Raw genomic sequence first — 6,000 nt, forward strand, 5'->3', positions numbered from 1 at the left:
ACTTGCCTTAAAGAGCGCACAGGCCAAGCTGCAGCAATTTGCTGACTTCCAGCGTGGGGCTTTCGGGCAGATTCGCGCTCTTATTCTTCACACAGCTGCAGAAGAGGGTAGAGGTTACCAAGAAACAGTTTTACCTTTTTTAAAAATTTTCCTTGACCAATCCTGAGCATTAAGAAAGTCCGCCGTGCTCCATACCCCAGGCCGAAGTTCAGTCCCAATTAGGCATTCATGTGGGCTCGTGCAGAGGGCATCCCCAAGGAAAAGCCGTCCGGGGGACGCGTACGGCCTGCAGCCAGTTTCCGAGCGAAGCCCACGCACGCGCCTGCAGCACGCTGGGCGGTTTCTCTTCCTCGTTACTGTAAAGCAAAGTGGAACCTGTGCATGACACACACAGTGGCCAGAGCTGACTTGGCCTTCGGCACCAGTGAGGACCCCAGGCAGAGGGGAGACCCAAAAGCTTGTATTGCAGCCCAAATTCTGTCTGGAGACCACCTGCCACTGAGACCTGCTGCAGGCAGGTTTCGAGCTTTTTTTTTTTTTTTTCCTTCCCGTTCCCAGGTGCCTAGTTCAAGAGGTTTTACACCTACACAGTCTCGTTTCATGGGTACTCATTGAAGTCACCTGGGCACAAGATGTGCAAGGCAGCCCTGCTCTGCAGGCCATGCTCTTACCCAGCCTTACTCCAGGCTAGGAGCTGCTCAGAGCCACCAGCATTTACCCTTAAGTAGTCCCAGCCCAAGGACCAGAGTGGCTGAACACACCAAGACCTATGCTAAAGCAGCTTTCTGCAGCAACACATGTAAGAAGCTTTGATTCAGCACAGTCTATTCTGGTTCATGGGTTTTATGGCTGATGACACACCTGAGGGCTGTGCTGCCATTCAGAGAGACCTGGACAGGCTGGAGAGCTGGGCAGAGAGGAACCTCCTGAGGTTCAACAAGAGCAAGTGCAGAGTCCTGCACCTACGGAGAAATAACTCTAGGCACCAGGACAAGCTGGGGACTGACCTGCTGGAAAGCAGCTCTACAGAGAAGGACCTAGGAGTGCTGGTAGACGACAAGTTGACCATGAGCCAGCAATGTGCCCTTGTGGCCAAGAAGGCCAATGGTCTCCTGGGGTGCATTAGGAGAAGTGTTGCCAGCAGGTCAAGGGAGGTGATCCTGCCCCTCTCCTCAGCCATGCTGAGGCCTCATCTCGAGTACTGTGTCCAGATCTGGGACAAGAGAGACATGGAGCTACTGGGGAGAGTCCAGCGTAGGGCTACGAGGATGATCAGAGGGCTGGAGCATCTGCCCTACGAGGAACGGCTGCGAGAGCTGCGCCGCTTCAGCCTGGGGAAGAGAAGACTGAGGGGAGATCTGATCAATGTGTAGAAGTACCTGAAGGGGGGATGGGGACAGACTCTTTTCAGTTGTCCCATGTGACAGGACAAGAGGCAGTGGACACAAACTGAAGCACAGGAAGCTCCGCCTGACCGTGAGGGGGAATTTCTTCCCTGTGAGAATGACGGAGCACCGGAACAGGTTGCCCAGAGAGGTTGTCAAGTCTCCTTCTCTGGAGATCTTCAAGGCCCACCTGGATGCAACTCTGTCTAAAGAGCTCTAGGTGACCCTGCTGAGCAGGGAGGTTGGACTAGATGATCTCCAGAGGTCCCTTCCAACCTTACCCATTCTGTGACTCTGATTCTGTGAGGCCCAACTGCCAAACCAGAATGCCAGGTCCAGTCAGCAATCTCCACAGATGGGAGTTTTCCCCAGCCTCTGGGACTGTTGTTAAAGCCCCATGCATTTAGGGCTGGAAGGACTGACTGCAGAGGCTGGCCACTGCTCTAGGCATCACTGTATCTACCTAACGCTTGGCTTCCTAAGAACAAAACTGGGGAAGAAACATGCCTTCAAAAGAAAAGTGAAATATACACTGTTTTATGAAAAAGGGAATTGTAGAGTTTCACTTGGATTGACTGAGCTAATGACCTATAGACAGGGCAGACATTTCCAGTTAGCCTGCCCATCATTTCTCTGGTGGCCCATCAATGAAACTGCTGAACAAAATGTGGACATAGAGATTTTCCCAGATATCAGCCTCAGACTTTCCTGGAGGTATATGTGACACAGGTCTGGACCCACTCCATAACTATTATTTAGCAAAACTTTCATCTGCTTCACCAAGAATTTTGCCTAAAGAACAGACATTCAAGAGTGGAAGCCAAGTTTCTTTGGCCACTCCTTCCTGCACTTCTCCATGCAGTCCTGCAGCCCTCATGGAGAGACACAGTCATCAGCTGCTTCTGTTCGTCCCTCCCAAGCAGGAAAGACCACAGTGAGAAGCAAAGCTCTTGATGGGAAGAATAGTGGTGAAAAGGTAAAGTATTGCCTATTACTCAACTCCCCAATGCACCCAGAAAACACAAAATAATAGAAAAAAAGAAAAAAAATAGGAAGGCAAATACACCCCATATATAACAGACCCAAACTGCTCAATGCTGTTTCATGCTGTCCAGTCTGAATTAGCCAGTTTATCAACATTGCAAGGAAAGCATGGGCAAACACAAGGCTTTCCCTGAAAGAGACCTGGGACAAAAAGCCACATCCAGCCTTATCCACCAGGTCACCATGTGGTCCCCCTGCTCTGGCCAAGCCAAACTCGTAGCCCGCACCCACAATTTAGTTAGTTTACATGCTGTACGGTATAACTGAACGTTTTTTTGCTGTGCAGTGAGATAAGCCACTGTCAGGACTCTCAGCTGTCATAGAAAGTGGTGATATATTTGAGGGGTTTTTGAGTTTTTAGGCAATGATAAGCAAGAGATGAGAAACTCTATACCTTCCCACGTCCCTTCTGCTGCAATGGCTCCTCAGCACACCAGGGAGGGAGGACACTGGGTGCAAGACCTTCCCTCTGCAGCCATCATCACTAACATGCAGTCGCTGCCACAAGCTGGAACATAATGGCTGGGGAGATAAGGGGCTGCCCAAACCCCACACCCATGCCCACGTCAAGAGCCTGCATTAGCACTCTGAGGCCTTCACATTTCAAGTTAGAAGAGTCAATTAGCAGTTCTACTTTGCCCACAGACAAACCACCCACCAACAGTTTCATCCAACTGCTCGAGTCAGTCAGGAGTCCTCTTTGGAAGTAAGGGTAGATCAGCTTTGAACAGTGGGGTTTCAGCTCCTAAAGTGCTGAGTCCCATTCGCTAGTCTGGTGACAGCTGCCCTTCCACGCTCATCTGCTCTCCATGATAGCACTGCACTATTGGCATCATCACCACAAACATCCTGCAGAAAGAAGCAGAATACAAAACTGGGTCTCTTCACAGGCCGAGGGAACTGGCCAGTTTTGCTTCCTTTTTTGGGGGGAGTGCTCAAAAAAATGCCCTGGTTTATGATAGTGCTGCTGAAGTGAGTTCAGTTGTCACGTCAGAAAAAAAACCTGGGTGCCTTGGAGTTCAGTTTCACATTGGCAGTCTGCAGCTAGGCACACTCCAACTGTAAGCACTTCGAGTCCTTTGCAAAGACCTCTAGCACTTGCAAGACCACCAAGAGAATGTAACCATAAACAGACCAGAAGCCTCCAGGCTCATGATGGCAAACAAACCAAACACCATACTCGGAATGACCTCAAGCCCTGTTTCTGCTATAAGTGCAGAGATTTCTCTTCCCTCATGTTTGGAATCACTTCTTGTAATCAATACTCACATCTAACTGTGAAAAATAAGATTGATTTCATCACAGCACCCAAGTTTATCAGTCTGCAGTGCCCAACACGGATGCTTTAAGGTGACTTCATTTAATTTTCTGTAGTCCATCTAAAATATGATATCATCTTTTTTCCAGATCAAGACCATGGGTGGATCCCCTGGGGATAGTTGAAGACACATTTAGAACTTTATCAGCCATGTTCTTCTCTCTGTGCTAGGTCTCCTCTGGGGTGCAAGCCAAGAGCTTCCTGAGGAGCTGGGGCCACCTTTGCATGGGGACAGTGTAGCGCAGGTCTGTATGCCTGGCTTGGAGAACACTTGCCCATGAAGTACTGACCTGTTCTGCCTGCCCTTACCAAATTATGCAGAACTTTCTGTCACTAGTTACTCACTGACAAAGTTCTCAGTTAAACCCTGTAGGTTTTTCTACACCACATCTACCAGTTGATATTTTTTCCAGTCATGATTAGCACCTGCTGCTTGTCAGAAAAATTCAGCAGACAGGAATACATTTCTTCTGCAGATTCACAAGCACTAAACCACCTAAGATCTGCCAGAACTTCACATAGTATTAATTCTCTATTTTCTTTTGCTGAAGCGCTACTATACTGTATACCTGAATCATGACAATTTGTCTCCAGTAAATAAATTGTCTGTAGCAGGTTCCTACCTGCACTACATCTTTAAAGTGAATTACTAAAGCCCCTTTCGAAGATAGCATTGCAGCACTATTAGTGGTATGGGTAGTTTGTTATTCAGTTTCCACCACAGCAGTTTTCCCACCCATTTTTTCAGCAGCTCCATATTTCTCAGTCAGAATCCTCATTCAACCTACGTAGGCAATTCTGGTTTGACCATCTATTTAATAGCACTTATAGCAATTCCATACTGGTTAACTTCACAGTTCCTAATAGTCAATAGCCAAATTCTCATTGCTGTTTGTCAGCTGTTCCCACAAAACCAAATTTGTGAGGTCAATGCTTCTCCTTCCTGTCTTTGTCCTTCTCGCTGCATTAGATACCAGTGACACTGTCAACAGCCGGGCTTTTTAGGGTAGTGCCAGCACTAAACAGCCCTGTTCCTGGTCTTTTGCCCTTACTGTAAAGCAAATGTACTTCCACTACATCAAAAACTTCAAAATCCAGATCAGAATTCCCATTCTAATGGGCACAGAACTGTACCAGACTTACTGTACTCAGCCTCCGCTTTCCGTACCTGCCGCTGCATTTGCTTCCAGTTTATTTTTGCACAGAAAGACTCAAATATCAAATGGTATAGCTCATATGACAGCATGAATTGAGCTACAAGTCAAGTTCTAGCTGAGTATCTCTAAGTTGACACCCATATGTTATTCTAGAAGTCCTCACTGATGCACAAGTACACTAAAAACAAAAGCTGCTTTGGGTTATCTGCAAATACCCTCTGCTTATTCTAGGTCTTAGTTTAACAATTTCAAGTGCATATAGCAAACCAGATCCAAAGAGAGGTGAAGTATCTGTGCCACACTATTCCTCATCATGAAATACAGCCTACTAAACACCAGAGCACAACGATACTCATTTCATTTGCACTGTGCACTCTATGCTCTGTCTGCCTGTAGGGCAATTCCTTACAACACATGCTGCAGAGAGGGTGATGAGAAATAACTGAAGCCCTGCTGCCCAAGATACAACCTCAAGAGAAGAATCACTGCACGCCTAAGGAAAAAAAAAAAGAAATCTAGTATGTATGAGTGCAGCTTTGATCTGAAAGAAAAATGACTCTCCAAATAGATCTAATTCCAGAGATGATAGGCTCCTTGTAGATACTACCTACTATTACCAGCAGAGGGAAAAGACGCTGCATTTTATTCTGCCTTAGCAAACCTGTTAACTGGGCTGAGATGAATGAATCCTCATAGCTGATGAGGTGAGGCCAGATACCAACTTTTCCTTCTGTGGCAGTAGATGTTCCCTGATTTGTGGTGAAGTGGTAGATTTTAATCTGAGAGCCAAGTAGAGCTGTCATACTAATGTGTGTAACCACACTGCAAACAGCAAAGGGCTCACAGGTCACGAATGTCCCTATGCCAGTCTTCCTCCTTTGCCCTTTCCCACCACAACCCACACACAGCTGCTTTCTGGACTTCCATCATTCAAAACAGAAGTTAACCACAAGAGAAACCACCAGGTCCTGTAAAGTGCATGTTGTGTTCGTATTATACCCAAATGCCTATCTTTGTTCCACAGTAAACTGGAGTCACAATGCTGTCTTGAGGACACTCCTCTGGAGCAGATCTAAAGCCCAGAAAAGGGAACTGA

The sequence above is a fragment of the Rhea pennata genome, chromosome 9 (assembly GCF_028389875.1).
Source record: "Rhea pennata isolate bPtePen1 chromosome 9, bPtePen1.pri, whole genome shotgun sequence".
In the NCBI taxonomy this organism is placed as follows: Eukaryota; Metazoa; Chordata; class Aves; order Rheiformes; family Rheidae; genus Rhea; species Rhea pennata.